The sequence below is a fragment of the Rousettus aegyptiacus genome, unplaced genomic scaffold, assembly GCF_014176215.1.
Source record: "Rousettus aegyptiacus isolate mRouAeg1 unplaced genomic scaffold, mRouAeg1.p scaffold_m13_p_7, whole genome shotgun sequence".
Lineage (NCBI taxonomy): Eukaryota > Metazoa > Chordata > Mammalia > Chiroptera > Pteropodidae > Rousettus > Rousettus aegyptiacus.
Genome location: NW_023416310.1, coordinates 26,639,195 through 26,659,405, shown reverse-complemented (window position 1 = coordinate 26,659,405; position 20,211 = coordinate 26,639,195). Strand labels below are relative to the sequence as shown.

Here is a 20,211-nt window from a genome sequence, read left to right as displayed (position 1 = left end):
TTCTTCATCCTCAAGAGTTTTAGACTCTCCATCCCACAACTAATTAAGAAAGGAACAAATTGGGGGATAGACTAAGAAAAAGGACATAGAGGAGAACAGAAATATTACCAGGAATATCCTGGGAGTTCGGCAGGAAGCTGAGAAAAAGTATGCAAAGGCCTTGGAATTGCATTTCCTCATCTTTCAGTTGAAGGAGTCAGAGTTTAGCAGGGACTATTGGTACTCAGTTTGGAACTAAGGCGATGTAGCACTCATTGAAATGGAGGAAAAAAAATACTCATTCAGACTGGTTAAATAAAATGAGCCAGAAATAGCTTATATGTCCAGTTTTCTCTGTCTCTGGGACCATGCAAGAAATAAGATACTCAACAATTTTATATCATAAAATATTCTGGAGGATTGAAAATTACACTCAGGAAAAAGAAAAACTTTATATGAGCATCCAAAAATAAACTGAATTTGTAAGTGTAGGACTGAAATCAAGGATGGATGGAGAACCTTCAAAGTTAACAGCTTTAACTCTTCAGAATTTAACGAATCAGAATCTCATTATAACTCTTTAAATATGTATTTAGAGTGCTGAAATTAATATTTTATTTTAGAGAATGTAAAAAAATTTAGATGAGCTTTCATAGGTTTACTTGTGCCTATAAAATCCCCAAACATATTTCCTCGATATGTTCTAAATCTTCCAAGTTTGAATTCTCCTACTACATTTATGGATAAAAAAGAGTTTCTGAATTTGAGAATCTGGTCGTTTCCCTTATAGTCACTTCTAATGCCCTTTTGTATTATAAAAGATAGTCAGAAAAAAAATGTAATAGTGAAACAGCACTTTGGTTACCCCAGTTAGGGGCTTAGTCAGCAAATATTTCAGCAGGTAATATTGTGTTCACAATGAACAAAAAGATAACTTCTAACCATAAGTCTTTTTAATAATAAAAAATAAAATAAATTTCAAACAAATGATTCTTTATATGAATCCATACACTTTTCTTTAGTCTATCTAAATTATACCTCTTATTCAAGGCCTAAATCAAATCACACCTCCTCAACAAAACCTCTGTTCTACAGGACTTGAGCTTATCCCGTCTCTAAAATTTAATGGTAGTCACTAACTATTTACTGAATACTTATTACATCTAATAAGTATTCAGTAAATAGTTAGTGACTACCATTAACCCAAGCCTGTCTTCCAAAAATAGGAAGGAGGTAAGCGATTTGGCAACCAGACAAGGTCTTATAACTCAATTTGACTATTTTATAAATGTTAGTGTTACCTTCCCATTAGGTCATAATTTCCTAAAGAACAAAGACAATGTCTTGTATTTCTTTGGCTTGTATCATTATTAATGCCTAACTCAGTATGTTCAATAAAATAAATGCAGCTAGCACCTCAAAAAGTTACTCTGAAATAGAATGACTTTCAATTAAAAAAAATGCAATAAGAAACTGTGGAAAGAAGAATATTTTAAATAATTAATGAGGGTAATTTGGCTATGTGTATGTGTAACACTATGTAAAGTAACTCTAATCCTACGAATTTATCAAGTGAGGGCATCTTACCCCAGATGACTCAGTAGAGCTGCCAGATGGCTGTGGTTGCATGAATAATTTCAATGCCAGCAGAAAAACTGTCCAGCGGAGCTCAACCCATACTGCTAACTCCCAACCAAATCCATGAGTAAATAAAGTGTTTCCTGTTGTGAAGCAACTACATTTGGGGTTATTTGGTTATGTGGCAATATAAAGATTATCCAATTATGTTAATAAATATTATTTTTTCCCAATAGATTGGAAAATGATTTAAAAGTAAAACTAGTTTTAAAAATATAGGTTGGCCAAAAGCAAAAAACGAACAGGACAGAGACTCATGGACATGGACAATAGATTAACGGTTACCAGAGGGTAGAAGGAGAGGGGGAAGAGGTGAGGTAGATGGGGTGAAAGGGGTCAAATATGTGGTGACATTAAGATTTTTTAAAATTAATTAATTAATACACATATTAATTAATATATATAGGTTGGGCACATAAGAAAATATTGAACTCTGGGTAATGATTCTTAAATACTTGGAGGGGGTAGCAGGATACTAATGTTTACAACTTAGTTTGAAATACATAAAAATACAAGATGGATTGTTAGGTAGAGAGAGGACTAGTTCGATCAGTACATGATAAAGCAAGTATAAAATGTCAGTTGTAGAATCTAAGTGGTAAGTTTGTGTGCTCACTATAAAATTACTTCAATATTTTTGTAGTTTGTTTTCTTAATAAAAATGTTGGAAAAACAGGTTGGGTCATATTGTGCAATCACACTGCACAATATTATGTAGTCATTAAAAATAATGGGTGGAAGAATATTTATTATCAAAATTGACTGCTAAATCTTTAAAAATCAAAGAACAAAATACTATTTGCAATATATTTTTCATAATACAGAAATTAAAAAGTACAAATATAGGAAAAAAGACATATACTACATTATTACCTTTGAATATGGGACGATGACTTTTTTATTTCCTTTGAGCTTTACGTGTTTTCTAAACTGTACTACTTAATTAAGAAAAATTTTAAAGTAATTAAGAGAATAGGGAAAATGTTTAATAGTTTAAATCCTCTCATTTTAAAAAGAACTTTTTTTTAAAATGAACATATTCAATGTTTCAGAATAAAAGAAATAAAAAGAATGGAGTTTAGAGAATAGTAAGAAAAAGTTTGTTTAGCTATTTGGAAATACTTAATAATAAAAGTAACTACATGCTAGAAAAGAGACTATATAGCTTTCTTCTTTCTGAAAATAGTCTCTCCAGAAAAGAACACTATGTTAGTGACCTCCAGTTTTATGACTTTTTAAAAGTAATAAACAACTGATATTTATATTCAGTCAAAGACTGTCAAAATATATCCAGATGTTATAATTAATTTGGAAACATTATCCCTCCCTAAATTTAGGCTATGATGGTAACCTAGTGATTGGAAGAAGAAAAGAATATCGACAAGGATGCTGAGGGAGTCTAATCCACGGAGTTAGCGAAATTGTTAGCCAAACATTACATGAATTCCTGAGTCTATTTAACATTGGGGTACTTTGAATCCCCAGTTCTCATCTTAGGAAAAAAAAGAAAAGATTTCTAGAAATCATCATTAAATATCTTTAAATAAATTTTAAATATTAACTTTTATATCAAAAAACTATGGGAATAACAAAGCAATTCATTCTATAACCTATGCGTGTGCATGAATGCATGTGCATGTGTACGCGTGCGCGCGCGCGCGTGTGTGTGCGTGTTTTAACTGAACAACAGAAAGAAAAACTTGCCTAAGTTAAAGTATCTAAAAATGAAAGTACAAAACACTAGGGTAGAAAAGGTTTCTGTCAAAAATTTGGTCTCATGGTGGTGGTGGTGTCTAGTGAAATAGTGAAGCTAGGGACAGTTTTAAATTTAATCTGAAAAAAGGATCAACAATTTTTTGCATTTCAATTCAATGATAAATGCAAATTTCAGAATGTGAAACTAAGTAATAGCCTTTCTAACAAAAGTTTTCAACCAAATAGGTTATTTTTGGTGAAATAAAACCTAGGTTAAAATGAGAATCTTTAATGCTTTCCATGATTCTTATTCATAAATTGAAAGATAAGGTATTTAAAAACCATTAGTTATTCAAAGTCCGTTGAGTACCAATTTCTTCAATGGAAAATTCATAAAACTCCTCCTATACTAAAATGAATCTCTTCTTGGCTTCTTAAAACAAACAAAAGAGAAACAAAGTTGTTTTTATTGACCTTCCTCAGGTTTCAACTCCACCATTAATATACATTCTTTCTCAGGAATACTGTCAGCCCAACCCAAGCTCAGTTATTAGACTAGACATTTCAGAACACAGACTGAAAAATAAAACCAAAGACATGTGTGTAATCTAAGCCCCAGATTCCCATTTCTGAGATTTTTAATGAGTGTTTAAAATTCTGTAAAAAAAATCTATGGTTTCTTTTATTTTAAAAAAATTTACATAGATTGATCTTTAAATTTTAAGAAATGATTCTGACAAATTACTTTTCATTTCCACAGAAGATAATGGCCCTATTAAACGAAATAATAATAGGGCATGGATTAAATGGGCTCTAAAAGAATATGATATTGATGTATCTACATTTTCCAGCTCATTCATTGAAAGGATTAGCTGTAACCAGTGCAGTAGCTATGAAATGCTGAGGGAGATTGGTTCCTAAGAACTGCCAGATAGTCAGAAGAAAATATTTTACAATAGTGTTATTGGAGCCCTTCAGACAAGGACAGATATAATCTAGCTTTGAAAGCTGTCAGTATTATGAAGTGTTACTTTCCATTTGTACACAAACTATGAGTTATTGTCACATGTTTGGGATAGAGAACAACAGAATTTTCTAAAAATGTCCCAAAGCTTCTCATAGTTAGGCAATTGTCACAAATTTTAAATGTTTTCCCATTCCACAGTAAATGTTAAAGCTAATTGTTTAGTAAACAATGGTCGAAGACCCATGTGACAGGATCCACAGAAAATATAGGATTTTACTCTCTACATTGCTAACAGATTTATAATTGGTCAAAAGTTAAAAGACATGCTAAATGAGTGAGCCCTACCCAGACAAAATGCATACATTTTTCTTAGGTAATTATGGCCTTTTTACCGACATGTGCAATTACTCAATCTAATCATGGGACGTCAGTTAGCAACTTGCAAATATGAGGTTTGGCATATGTACTAAACACCTGTGACAGAATTTAACTCTTCTGAATGTCATATTTAAAAAACACAACTTTATCTGTTTTTTCTTTTCATTTTCTTTTTTCTCTAACCACCACCTCACTACTCATGGCCTTTAACAATTTTCTAAGACAAAACACAAAGGACTTCTGATTTTAAGAGTCCCAAGCTTGCTGCCAATTAGGTTCTTCTGAGCTGAGAATTCATTATGGTATATAATTCTCTCCTTTATATCATTATATTTCTATTTTGTGCTAACATTCTAAATAGGTTTCACAGATTAAAAGTGCTATATGATTAAGTCAAACTTGTCAGGCTGTTCATTAGGGGTTCATTGAAGAGGACAATGCTAATTACAGCAGAAAGTAATGGAATGTAAAAAAAACCATATATCGAAATGTTGAATAAAGCCTTTCAGACAACTCCACAAAGAAACTGGACCTTCATTTTTTCTCCCATATTCCTTCATAATTTATTTTTGTGTAACTTGGTTTTTGTGATTCAAAACTAAATTTTCATTAAAAATTAACAGAAAGTAGACAGGGGTCCTTAGGATTCATGGAGAACCGGGGGGCGGGGAGCCCATGAACTTGGAAGAAAAAAATATGTTATTTTTACTAAACTAACTGAAATTTAGCATTTCCTTCAATTACAGATATAGGTTATGATCAATGATATTTTTATATAATATCATATTTGTTACAGTTATTTCAAAATGCCATTTAGTAGCTCATTCTCAATGAAAAAATATTATAGTTATTAGAGCTACAACTAGATCTTATTATTTTATTGCATTAATAAAGAATCACATATATCTACTACATAATATTATTTCTATTTTGTACTGGAACATAAATTAAGATTAACAAAGAGCCCATAAAGTGGCATGGTTCCTATATAAAGTGATGATTTTACTGGCTGGTAAATATTATTGATTATAGACTCACTACAAAAAATTATGGCTGTTAGATTTTTAAAATAATTCTACATTTAGTCAACTAAATAGAGGTATGTAGGTAGTCAGTAGAAATCTATTACTCACAAATTAGTACCACCTTCCTAGGATTGGAACTTAGCCGCAAAGGTAGTTAACTAGTCCATGTGAAAGTTGGGCCTTTGTGAAAACAGTCACACCACAGTTTATCAAATCAATCAGTCAATTAACATGTACTTGGAGAATCGCTACTAGTGACACCCCAGACAGAGAACTGTGCTCCAAAAGAGAAACCTATGAAGTAGAATCTGATGCATAATAAACAATCTCTAAGGTGACTTTTACTGAGAAAAATTTCACAATTATTGAAAAGGACTTTAATCATTCCAAACTTTAACAGACTAAAGATCTAATCAGTAATTATGGGATAACTCATTTTCCTTATAAAAATATAATTTTTCTCTATAAAGTTTGATTTCATGGCAGATTTAAGCAAACGTTAAATTTTCTATTGGCTATGAATTAGAAAGAAATACATGTGCATGATTTTAATCACCAAGTAAACTTTGGACTGGTTATTCCAACAATTCTGTCAGAATGACCTCCCCGCATGGTCTGGGGTAGACAGTTCCATAGTTCAACGATGAGGTCTGTGAAGACTCAAGTGCAACTCAAAGCTTAAATTCAGAAGCTGATCGTGAATGACTCTGTTGTTTCTGGAGAATAGCCAGTTTCCTGGCTGCTTGATGATTGGATTGGACTTTAAGGGATCATTTTATCACATCAATGGTTCTAAAAAATGTGGATGTGCCATAGAATCAGATGGGGATCTTGGTATAAAGAGATTTATGAATTCATCCACGGATTGAGATTCAGTAGACCCAGCTGGCTTCACTGGTGAATACTACCACACATTGAGAAAAAAATACCAATTCTTTTCAAATCCTTTCAGAAAACTGAAAAGAGCACTGTCTAACTCACTTTATGAGGCCAACATTGCCCTGATACAATAACAACAACAACAACAAAGACATAATGAGAAAACTATAGATCAACATCCCTCACAAACACAGATATTCTCTGCTATCATTTCTATTCAACACCATAGTAGAGGTTCTATCCAGTTCTGTATGGCAAGAAAAAGAAATAAATGGCATGCAGATGTGAAAGAAAGAAATTAATAAAATTGTCATTATTAACAATGTCATTATCTATGCAGAAAATCCTATGGAACCTACAAAAAAAAGCTACTAGACTAATAATTAAGTTTAGCAATGTTGCAGAATACAAGGTCAACACACAAACATATTTCTATATATTAACAACAATCTATCGCAAATTAAAATTTAAAAATAAAATTTACCATAGTATTTTATAATATAAAATTCTTAGACAAAAGATATGCAAGAACAAAACATTGAAAATCACAAAACATTGCTGAAACTTAAATTTTAAATTGATGGATATGCTATGTCCATGGGTAACAAGACTCAATACTATTAATATGTCTATTCTCCCCAAATTGATCTAATGATTCAATGTACTCTCAGTCAAAATCCAGGCAGTCAAATAGAAATTGACAAGCTGATTCTAAAATTCATAGGGGAATGCAAAAGACTTAGAATAACCAAAACATCTTTGAAAAAGAAGACCAAATTTGGAAGACTAATATTACCTAATTTTAAGACTTACTATAATGATAAAGTAATCAAGGCTGTGGTTTCAGTGTAAAGATGGACAATTGTGATACTGAGATTTGTAAAAAAAATATTTCTTGATGTTTATTCCATCTTTTCTAGCACAAAGCTTGAAAATCCTTGGAATTTCCTGAGTGGTGAGAGAGATCAAGGTGTCTTTCATTATGCTAATGAGGTGATTTTTGGGATGCCCGTAGGTCACCTAAGAACCAACCCTGTGATTGGAGGGTTGAAACTTCCAGTTCCAGCTCTTGACCTCTGGGGAGGAAAGAGGCATAGTGGTTGAATCGGTGGGTCACCAATGGCCAGTGATTTAATCAATCATGCCAATATAATGAAGCCTTCCATAAAAATCCAAAGGACAGGGTGTGGAGAGCTTCTGGGCTGGTGGATATGTGGAGGCGCTAGGAGAGTGGAGTTCTCAGAGAGCATAAAAGCTCTCCGCCCTTCCCACATATCTTGCTCCTCGTATCTCTTCTATCTGGATGTTCCTCTGTATTCTTTATCCATTTTTTTCATAATAAACTAGTAATCCAGTCAGTAAATGAGTTTCCTGAGAAGTTCTGTGAGCCAGTTTGCCAATTAATTGACCCCAAGGAAGGAGGGAGTCTTGGGACCTGAGTCAGTCAGAAGCATTGGAGGCTAAAGTGGAGGACGGTCTTATGGAACTGAGCCCTAACCTATGGAATCTCAGGCTATCTTCAGGCAGACCGTGTCGGAATTGAGTTGCATTGGAGGGACACCCAACTGATGTCCCAGGCATTGCTTGGTGGTATGTGGGGAAACACCTTCCTCTCCATGCATTGTAAATTTGGTCTCAGAACATCCTTTAACTGCATCCATGGAACTGAATACAGATTCCAGAATTAGACCTACTCATACAAGTGATTTTTGACATAAGTTCAATGATAGTTCAGTGTAGAAAGGACAGTCTTTTCAGCAAATAATGCTGAAACGACCAGACATCAATAGGTAAAATAAGAATGTTGATCCAAAATTTGTACAATATGCTAAAAAATTACTCAAAAATGAATCATACACATAACTGGAAAACCTAAATGATAAAACTTATAGAAGAAAACACAGGAGAAAACATTTGTGACCTTAGATTAGGCAAACTATTCCTAGACATGAACAAAAAGCATGATCTGTAAAAGAAAAAGAAACGGGTGAATTGGGCTTCATCAAACTCAAAAACTTCTGCTCTTTGAAAGACACTATTGAGAGAATGAAAATGCAGGCTACAGGCTGGGAGAAGAGATTTACAAATAATATATCTGCTAAAGGATTTGTATTTAGAATATATAAAGAACTCTCAAAACTCAAAAATAAGAAAGCAAATGCCCAAATTAAAAAGTTAGCAAAGAAATTGAACAGGCACTTCACCACAGAAGATACATAGATGGCAAATCAACACATGAAAAGATGCTCAACATCTGTGGTCATTTGGGAAGTTTAAATTAAAACCAAAATGAAATACTACTACAACACCTATTAAAACATCTAAAATTAAAGAGACTCATGGTACCGAGCAGTGGCAGAACTTTCCTACCACCGCTGATGAGAGTGTAAAATGGAACTGCCACTTTGGAAAATAATTTGGCAGTTTCCCTAAAAGTTAAACATATAGATACCATATGATTCAACCATTCAACTCCTAAGTATTTACTCTTGGAGAAATCAGAGCATATGTCTATACAAAAGATTATATAAATGTTCATAACAGCTTTCTTTGTAATAACAAAAACTGGAAACAAACGTCCATCAATGAATAAATGGATAAACTGTATATATATATATATATATATATATATATATTTATCTATCTGTAAATGGAATACTACTCAGCAATAAAAAAGGAACAAACTATTAAAACACATTACGATGTGGGTGAAATTCAAAATAAATACGCTAAGTGAAAGAAGCCATATCAAAGAGTACAGATACTTTTGTAGTTCATAAGCATGATGATTAGGTGTCCATACCATTGTGTGCGATGTGCCACCCTCAAACTTTGTTAGAACATTAGTATATTTTATGAAAAAATAAAAATAAATTAAAAAGAGAAAAAACAGTTTGATTCTATTTACATGAAATTCTAGAAAATATGAATTGATTTAGTGACAGAAAGCAGATAACGTTTGCCTATAGGGAGGGGTGGGAGAAAGTGCTACAAAGGGACATGAGAAAACTTTTGGAGATGACGAATGTGTTCATTGTCTTCAGTGCGGTGATGGATTCATGGGTATATGCGTAAGTCAAATTTTATCCAATTACACTTGAAATATGTGCAATTTACAACAGGTCAATTATACTTTAATAAAGCTGCATTATTAAAAATTCTATCCAAGCGATCCTGACACTGTCAGATTTTGGAACCACTAGACTAAACCAAAGCCTTCAACATCTATGCCATCTTAGGCTGTCTATTCTATTTTCAAACAGCTTTTAAGAAAAAACAGTTCAGAAACATTTGATAGCATGTTCGAATGTTTAATGACTTCAATAGTAAAAAAAATTCTTCCTTTACCTAATGAAACTCTTGCTACATTTGAGCTTATTTGTTTTATATTCTCACTTGTGAAAATTAAAACAAAACAAGTGCTCTATAAACTAATTATGACAATCTGACCTATAGCAGCTACTCAGTAATGACTATGAAATGAAATGATAGATCCCATTGTTCAATTTGAAGAGTGGTCTCTCTTTTCTAGTTTCAACTTTAAAGAAACATCTACTCATATTATATATTTAGAATGCTTTTCTCTGGACCCTCTAGCTTCCTGCAGTGTAAAATTAGAATAATTAGAGAGTTGTGATTAAAACTGACTATTGCAAAGTAGTAACTTCTGGGCTCCTCATACTTGCAAATCATATTCCTTTTTATGCATCCTAAAATTATGTGTTGCCTATAAATAATGACGCAATTGTTCAGTGATACATGATTGGAGTTCCACTATTGACTCCCAAGTTTTTGTCATATTTATGGCCAAGCTACTCCCACCTTGTATCCATCTTTGGTAGTGCTCATGGTCACCACTTTACGTTATTTTGAACTTGCTATTGACCTTCACAGAGTATATAATAGCTTATTTTTATGGTTTAATATCATTTCATTTAAAATATAACAATCTTCCAAAGAACTTGTATCAGGGCTTTCTTTGGCCAACCCATGAGTGTATTTTCCATTGTTTATCCATGACACAGATAGAAACTCAGAATACCTCCAGCGTTAGGATATGTGTTTATAGAACAAGACTCATTTGAGACCAAGCCTTTGATAATCATTTTCAATTATAACTTTTCAGTGAATTGGGCCCCTTCTTATAGGAATAGGGTCTGGACTCAACCACATCCTTTGAGTTAGTGCTAAAATGTCATGTGTAACTGAATCAAAATCCTTTCTGAAGTTCAGATAAATTACATATCCTGCTTCCTAAATGTCTGTATAAACTGTCAATCTCTTGAAGAAGAAAATTAAATCGATCTGGTACAATTTGCTCTTTGCAAAGCCAAGATAGTGACTACTCAGTGCTTCATGCTCTCCTATGGGGTGACTAATTGATTGTTCAATGATTTCATCTAGCACAGAATCTTTACAGGTATCAAAATTAACCTGACTGGCTTAGGAGGTACAATTTTCTCCCCATTAAAAAGCTGGGCACTAAAACTGCTTTGGCTTAATCAACAAGACCTTTTTCACTGGGTTTTTTTTTTTTTTTTTTTTTGTCATTTCATTCAGATACCCAATTTCCTACTTTAGACCACAGGACCTCCCAGGAAGGAACTCCATCCTGCTTATCTTCTACTGCCTGATAGCATCGAATATCATGCTTTATGTATAGCAAACATAAATACTGGCGGACTTGAATTTAATTCTCAAAAATGTTCCGTTCCACAAGTATTCCACAATGTACTATATCAGGTTAATTTTAATTTAGTGTCTCACATTTTAGTTGAGCATTCTACTGAACTACTTAGACAGCATTTAATATTATTCATTATATTATCAGTGAAACAGTGTTTCTATAGGTAGGACTTGTCTTTATAACAGACTTTCATTTGAGATTAATTGATTTCATTGCGGGCCAACAATATTCATGTATCGTGAAACAAGGTACTATCCCAGGTCCTCTGGTACATTTCCACAGCCCACAAATAAAAATACACTCCTACTTTCTTCTTACCATAGGGCTAAGGTTAAGAAGCAGCATTCCAATCTGTAATCTCCCTAGATTAGGTTATATTTTATATTTTATAAAATATTCAAGTAAGATCTAAATGTTACTGAGGCACTTTAAGCAATCATCTGATGTCAGCTTAAGGAAACATTTTATGAACTACCAATATAAATAGTAATAGCTCTTTTATAATTGAGAAGTTATGTGTCAAGTAGGTTTCTAAATTCTTTACCACCATTAGCTCTTTTAATCCTCACAACGACCCTATGATGGAAGGCAACATAATATCTCCATTTTACAGATAAGGAAATTGAGATTTAAAGTGATTAAATAATAGGTAACAGAGCTTGCTAATTAGCAGAGCAGAGATTTAAATCTTTATTTGTTTTACTGCACAGCCTAAACTCTTATTCACCATTCTACTGTCACTCTGAGGGCGTACTGAGTACCAAGCAAGACTCTAGGTACTGAGAGAGAAATATGAATTAGACATAGCTCTCAAGGATCTTAAATTTGCAAGAGTTTTGCTGTCATGGTGCTTCTCTCTATAAAGTGGTATCCTTGTCTTGGTATCCTTAAGGGTGCTGTCTAGGATTACATAAATTTGAGCGCACTAGAGATTCCTGCCCAACTCTTTGGTAGCTATTCTAAAAATTTCCCCACGCAAAGATGTTTCTTTAGGGATGGTCAATCTCAGCTATCCTCTCTTTGATTTCACATTCTCATTTGCCATCACCTCTCATTTAACCCAAATGTCATCGTTTTTCATATGCATATCTGAGTTTCTAATTAAACAATTCTGTATGTATCGTCTGAATAATTTGCTCAGAGATCTGAAATTCTTAATTTATAAAATACAGGAATCTCCAGGACTTCGGTCAACTTTCTTTTCTTCACAAACTTTCCTTTTCCTATTGTTCTCGTGGAGCCAATGTTGATTAGGCAAAGGTGGGAAAGTTCATTTTCTTTTTCCTTATTTCTCTTTGAAGAATATTCTACTCCCACTGATGCTTTATGGTGTAGCTGATTTCTGACATATTCAGGCCACCAACACCTACCTACCTACATAGCCCATTCAGGAAGACAGAAATTTGACAGAAAAAATTTGAACAAGGACAGTGGTCTTTGTTTTTCTTAATTTTTACTGTAAAATGCAAATTTTCTAATCTTAATTCTGTAACTAATAATTTTATTCCTATAAATTTTCCAAACTGAAAACCAGGGCTAAATTTGTTTTTTTTCAGAAATGGATCTCTTTATGTTCTATAGTTACCCTTCTCAAATTTATTCCCTAATATAGATATTGGCAAGGCCTTTAAAATTGTTTGAGGCAACTTCAGTTTGGAGAATCAGAGATGACTAAATGTTGTATAGGCAAAAATGAGATGGTTCCAGAGGAGACATGTTATTTTAAAAACATGTCACCTGTTATGTGAAAAGACAGAGAGACAGTCAGCGTGCAGTGTTTCAGTCTTTGAGATAGCAGACCTGACCAGAAGAGACGGGACTTATTTTTAGAACACTGGGAAATGTAAGAGTTTAGCTTGAGGGGTACGGTGAGGGTAGGAGGGTATGATCTGAGGGAGGAGAGGAGATTTTGTAAGGCTTTAAAGACCATAAGTGTAGGGGCTTAAAATTGTTGGCCAAAGAGAGCCACTGTAGGTTTTTGCAAAGGAGAACAGAGGGAAAATTATGGGCTTTGGCATCAGACAGAACCAAGCACAAATTCCAGTTCTACTACTGTTGAGAACTTTACTTTTGTTGACTATAAAATAAGGGTAGTAAAATTTACTTCACAGAATTAAATGCAATAATGTATGGAAGAGCCTACTGGAGTGGACTCAATATAGGCTAGATTCTTTTCCTTTCAAAAGACTTCGTCAGGAAAAAAAATGAGATATCAGATTTATCTGGCAGCAATGGAAAATATTGAGGGAGGGTAGTGATTAGTGAAAAAGAAAAACCAGGCTAGGAGATTGTTGCAGAAATGCAGATGAAGGTAATGAGAACGCAAGAGTGAGAAACGCAAAAACCAAATTCAATAGAGCTTCTTAAAAGAAAAAACTTCATGAAAAATTAAATTAAAAAGGTAAGAAAAGTCAAGATAATTCCAAGATTTCTTGCTTGGGTGCTGGAAGAATGCTGATGGAAACAGAGTAGAACATCAGGCTGGGCAAAAGAAGCCAGACACAAAGAATTTATACTATATAATATCATTTCTTCGAAACTCTAGGAAAGACAAATCTAGGGACCTGGGGAAAGGTGTGGGTTGTACCCTGGGAAAGAATACAAAGGTACCTTTTCTGGGTGATATAAAAAGCCTATATCCTAATTGAGGTAATGATTATATTGATACATATATATCTATATACATAGACACATTCTTATAGGAACATGTATATGAACCTAAATATGTATACGCTTACACATAATATATGTATATACTTATTTATACACATATATACTTAGATGCCCACATATATACTTTGAAATACACTTACATATGGGTATGTGTATACACTGCAGAGACTTATCAAAATATACACTTACAAAGTATGCATTTAAAAACAATGCAATAGAGTTTTAAAGGTTGATCTTTAAAGATCTCTGTTCTGAAGAAGCATAAAATTGATCTGATTTCTTATTGGAAAAAATCTAATGTCTTGGATTTTGTCTACGCACATAATACTAAAGTGAAAAATTACATTAAACAATTAATTATAATCAGTGCTTAATGTCTGCCTCACTTCTTTCCCATCATGAGCTTCGAGAGCAAGGAACGTGTGTATCTTTTTCACTGAGTGCAGTATCTGATGTCTCCTGCCATGTTTTATATATAGTAGGCACTCAATAAATACCTGTCGACTGAATGTCCAATCCATTCTCGTCAATATTTAAGTTCTTTATATTTATAAAACACAGTACTAAGCAATGAAGAAAATATTGCAACAGGTCAGACATGAAGAGCTAACAGTGCAATAGGATTAGTATACAAATAATGACTATATAAGTATTACATGTGTTTTAGCTTTTGAGGGGAAAGTCTGAAAAAAAATAACTATTTTCTTTTAAATACAATTTTGGTAGTCAGTGTCTATATTTCAGCAGCCATAAGATAAAGGAAAGGAATATGCACACAAATTAACGCTTCTCTTGAAAGGCTTGAAATTTCAGAAACAGGGAGTTACTTTTTAGCTATTTTCCTAGTTTAAGTAAGACATCTGTTCAAGAAGTACTCAAACAGCTGTTTTCCTTGGTGCTCATAGAGATATAAAGTGCTAAATATCTCACCTCCAAGCCACCTCTGCATGTCACTTTCATGTACCTCACCCATTATCTTTTGCAATATTTTAGGTAAGAGATCAGTCATTTGGTCTTTTAAAACTAAAAATATAGAATAGTTTCCAAAAGGAAAAATTATTGCTATATCATGATACGACAGTGGCAAAATTTAAGACCAAGGAAGAATGTGGTGCTGCTGACTTTCTCACAGCACTACCTGCCGTGAGTACGCCTTTAAAATATAATGCGCAGGTAACCAACAACCTTTATAATACAATGGTCGAGTAGTTGAGAGAAAGAAAGAATGAGACTGCTTTCTAGGTATAACCTAGCGCATGTAGAGATATAGAACTATGGGTCACCGTCCCTTCATCTAGATTGCTGTTTGGAGATTCGAATTATCATTAATATTTGTATGGCACTGCACTGTTAGTAATGTACATCCTTGTGTCAGGTTTTAAAAAAAATATGTGTGTGGGTGACTTTAGTATCAAAATAGGTTTCCACGTAGTGTCAGAAAGGCCCAGTCTAGGCATCAGGATACAATGCCATGCTGCAAAGAACCTATGAAGGGTAGAATGATTCTAAAATGCAAGAGAAGCCGGACTAAGGAAATAAGAAATGGCAAAAGAAATAACCTTGAAGAATTTTCCCACATAAGCAAAACATTTTAGAAACTTCTGGATTTTAAACAGCTACCAGCTGTAAAATTCACATTGCTTTTTATAGAAAACAATTTTGTCTTTTAAAACAGCCAAAGGTTAGACCTTGGCCTTAGGAATGCTATTAATATTTAATGGCTCAGATAGTCTCCAAAGTTACCAAATGCAATAATTTAAGGTCTTTTTTTCCTCCCTTAATCTAGCTGGATGAAATGTTAGATTTTTCAGTACATATATTTAATGGTCAAGTCAGATTACCTAATAAGGCTCAGTAAGAGAGCATAACACATTCAACTTGTATTCAGAGGAAATAGATTTTAATTCTTAGCTCTACAGCTCATTGGTCATGTGATCTGCTTAACTTAACCTAGGCCTCAATGTTCCTATTAGTAAAACAAGAATATTACCTGACTTATCACAACCCTTAGGACACGATAAAGTGCTGCATACATGTAAGGTCTCATTTTTCTCATCAGTTAGATATGCATAAGCTCTATAACATTATATTCATGTGGAGAGATAAATACAGAAAAAGTGAAGTCTTTGAGAATTTCTCTTTTTCATCTCATCTGAAACATGCTTGTACTGCCTAGTTTGGGGACTAGCTATATTCTGACATTTGTGTAGTCAACCACAACCACAGCAAGCAGGATGGCATTTATCTCTGATAATAATACAGAGTGCTCTGTCGTAAAGTAGGGTCACTGAAATGAGTAATAATCCCACCAGAGTCTAAGGTACAACCAGCAGGGTCCAGGTCAACAGGCAAGCAGCCGATAATTTGCCCAACAACACTGAATTTCATCTGCCCACAGCCTCTATCTACTGATTATACAATCAATACACCTCAGATGAGAAGAGCTAACAACTGACCGGGGCAGATCAATGCTAGCAAATAAGCGCTTCATGACAAAAAGTTTGATAATTACCATTCTGAAGCCGTGTAAATGTTGTTTCTATTGTAACAACATTCATGATGATACTGCTATGATTGCACTGTTATTATAGGTTTAATGTTAGGCAATCAAGCTACAGTGGTCTAGATATCAACAAACAGCATCAAAAGAAAACATCAAATTGTCCCTATTCTTTTGACACTGTAGCTGAGAAATTTTTCTGTGTTAGTGGCCCTAAATGAACAATAATAAGTGACAATTTAGTGAAAAACACTATTTTCACATCTTACGAAAGTCATGCAATATAGATTGATACAAGTATGATTATTTCTAGGACCACTTGAACCAGGGGATTAAAATAAATTCAGTCCTGTGACCATGGTTTTCTTTCTTTCCTTTTTTCACATACATCATTTAAAGAGGATTTATGTAAATTTTCCCCATACTCATAATTTTTCAAGCATTAGTGTAGTCATAAGTATAGGGCACCTTGGCTTGATTTAATTATTATCGTTTCTAATACAGCACACTTTATTTTATTTTATTTTGGAGTTCTGATTGCTAGTTCATTCTTGATCATTAACATTTAGAAGAACTAGTCATTACTGGTTTTCAATAGCTGCTTGGGTTCCTATAAGCACTTAGAATCTTAAAACACAGAAATGGAAAACAGACATTTCAAAGGTAGAACGAATCATGACTCCTAGAGGTAGGGTTCAAGAAGCCCTGGGTATGTGGGCACTGAAGCACACAAATTCTTAACTTTCCCATTTGCTTCTTAAAAACCACAAGGAATTGGGTCTACAAAAAAACTAGGACACCTCATTTCTGTGAGATGCTTTCTCATATCAAAAAGTGGGACCCTATTCCAAAACGAAAGCCTTTTCAAAAGAATGACAGTCACTTTGGGCCGTAATAATCATTTCTACGAGGGGATGTCTGACTTTTGATTTGTGCGGCACATATTTTTAATTGTCACTTCCATAAATACATCCCCCAGCTGCACCCAGACAGCAATAAAGTTACCTGTCTAAAGCTTGGTCCCCACATCCCTGAGTGGCCAAATCGCTCACTGTCTGGGGTAAATCAGCCGCCGTTCCATGTAGATAAGAGATACAGAGGGGCGGAGGGGAGCAGTGCTAAAGAGTTTGTCAATAGCTCAGGAGAGAAAGGGCAAACCAAAAACCTTTTGTGGGCAGCAGTGCGAGCAAGATTTTCAGCATGCTCAGGGGTTGCTGTTAAATGTCTTTTTCAGCAGCATTCTCTTTCTTTCCATGCAGCTTCTACCTCGCAATAGAGTCAAAGAATGTGATGTATATTAAAATGCTTTGCCTCTCAGATGGGGTTCATTTTTATTCAGGGACAATTTTGCTGACTGACAGGTAAGCGTTTGGTGCTGAAATTGGACCTGTACAAGAGCTTTGCATTTCATTTGCTCCATTACACCAGTGCATGAATTACTGGGCTTCCATGTTGGCATCTTTCCATTACTTTCAAATATCTGACATGAGCAAAATGACTCATCTGACATTTCATGTAACAAATTTGTTCCAAAAAGAATAGAACATTATTATACTATTTTATATACTTGGGTACCACAACCTTCCACCCTAATCTGACCAGAAATTGTAAGTGTATAAATAGTAGCTGATATCAGTTTAAGAAAACATACTGCCAGTGACAGCTGTAAAATATCACGGCAAGAAATATGTCTGCTGTTTCGGATTACCCACTGTCACTTCAACCTACTTCCTGAAATGTTAGCAAACTTTACCTAAGGATGTAGCTTTGTATTTTAGTTTCATTTCCACCACTGAGTAAACTTTGAGGCACTATTTGTTCTAATGTACCAATGTGTCAACTTTTTCACTTTCAATCAGTTGCTTTAATATGTGTTCATTTTCCTTACAGAAAAATACTTTTTAAAACAGCTCAGGTAACTAATAGAGTCAAAGAGTTCAGAGGCCTGTATCAAATAGTCATTCACAGCTGGAATGCTACCATTTGTTGACTAGTACAGAATTATTTGATCTTCAAATCCTTTTGGCTCTCATTTTCCCTTTGAATGCTTTCATTTTTTCTTAAGCAACAATTATACAGATCATGACTCACAACCTTAAGATATCCTCTTATTCCAAGTCTAACATCACACCCAATTACCCAATTTGCCTTGTAGAACTAGGAAGGCGTTTCAATTCTTTGCTAAAGGCCAGTGTTATCCTGGAGATTCTTGCTCCAGGTAGAAGATTAGGAAAGAAAAATTCCTCAGCTTTATGACTCAGCCAGGAGTTTTTTCCACCTCTTCACTTAAAAATACCTCAGTGACACATTGCAATCTGCCATCTAAAGATGAAGATCACAGATCTACACTCAAAGAAGGGTTTTTCTAGGTGACAATATAACATTTCAGAAAGTAGCAGCATAATTATGTGACAGCAAAATTTAAAATATCATGTTCAGTGTTAGTATGAATACATCAAATTAATACAGTATTATTTCCATCTGAAATTATTAACCTCATTATTATATAATGGCATTTTCTTCAATAAATGGTCTCTTTTATACTGTAAATGTTAAGTACTTTATATTATTGTATATCCTTCTTAACAATGTTAATTTACCTTCAAGCATTATTCATATACTCAATTTATATAAAACTATAATAAAAATGATACATTCAAAAAGTTTCATTATTTTTGTCATTATAACTCATCTATATTTTTTAAGAGCATCAAAGTGAGTTGCCTACACTAGGGAATCATTTCACCAGAATGCTTACAGGAGATATTTCACATTTGAATAACATTTACCTTTGAAGAAATGATATTAATAAATGGTTCAAGAAAGTAAATCTTTTAGAAATAAACTCCTTGAAAAGAGGTCCAGCATTGAACACAAGTATTGTTTCCACAGAAAGTGAACATAGGAATGTTCTTCATAATATTTTTGTCTGGATGCTGTTATGATGACAGTTAAAGATGTGGAACTATTTAATTGTCGATGATTATTTTTTGAGTTGCATTTTTAAAACTGTGCAAGTGAGGTTTTTTCCTAAATAAATCATAAGCACTCTCTAGCTTCAACAGTACACTTATTACTATTCTTGACTTCCTTCTCTCACTAATCCCTACATGCTACACTTCAAACTCGAGTAATCTCATCAACCACAATCTCCTTCCCTGCTCCTATGTTGTTAAATATTATCAGTATAAGTCAAAAAATCATATTCACTTTGATCAGTGATCACATTCATGCTGGACCCGCATATAATCCAACAAGCTTTCTATTTTTCTGACAATAAATATCCTCCACCTTTCAAACTTGCCCCTGACCCTTCATTTTCAGCAGATGACTGCTTCCCAAGTTACTGAAATATATTGAAGTCACTGAACACCTCATGATATAACTTCTGTCCCCTTTATTTCAGATTCTCTGAGTCTTCTCCTTCCTCTGCCTCTTCTCTCTCCTACTTTCTTGATCTTATCCATTCTTATCTACTCACAGACCTACCCTGCCACCAACATGCCTTTGCTGTGTTCAACATCTCTACAGGAATAGTCAGATCTCTCAGATTTAGATATAGTAGGTCCCCAGGAAGGGGGATGCCTAGAGTCTGACACATACTTTACAAGCAGTCAACAAATATTTGCTGGGAAAATAAATGAATGATCAAAGACTGAATAAGATCCTATAAAGTTTTCATGGTAAGTAAAGCCATAGGCAAAAAGAATAGCAACAAAATTTATAAGAATATTTATAAATATAAATATAATAAAAATTAGTAAGATGTAAAGAAAATACGTAAAGCTAC

At 33.9% G+C, this 20,211-nt stretch overlaps 1 protein-coding gene and 1 non-coding gene across 3 annotated transcripts in view; one reads left to right on the top strand and one right to left on the bottom strand.

Annotated features, from left to right (window-relative positions):
* CAMKMT (calmodulin-lysine N-methyltransferase) overlaps nt 1-20,211 on the bottom strand; it is a 326,415-nt gene that overhangs the window by 125,981 nt on the left and 180,223 nt on the right. The window lies entirely within an intron of this gene.
* On the top strand, nt 9,323-9,422 carry LOC118605884. Its single transcript, XR_004952280.1, has one exon. It is a non-coding gene; the product is annotated as a small nucleolar RNA U13 (small nucleolar RNA).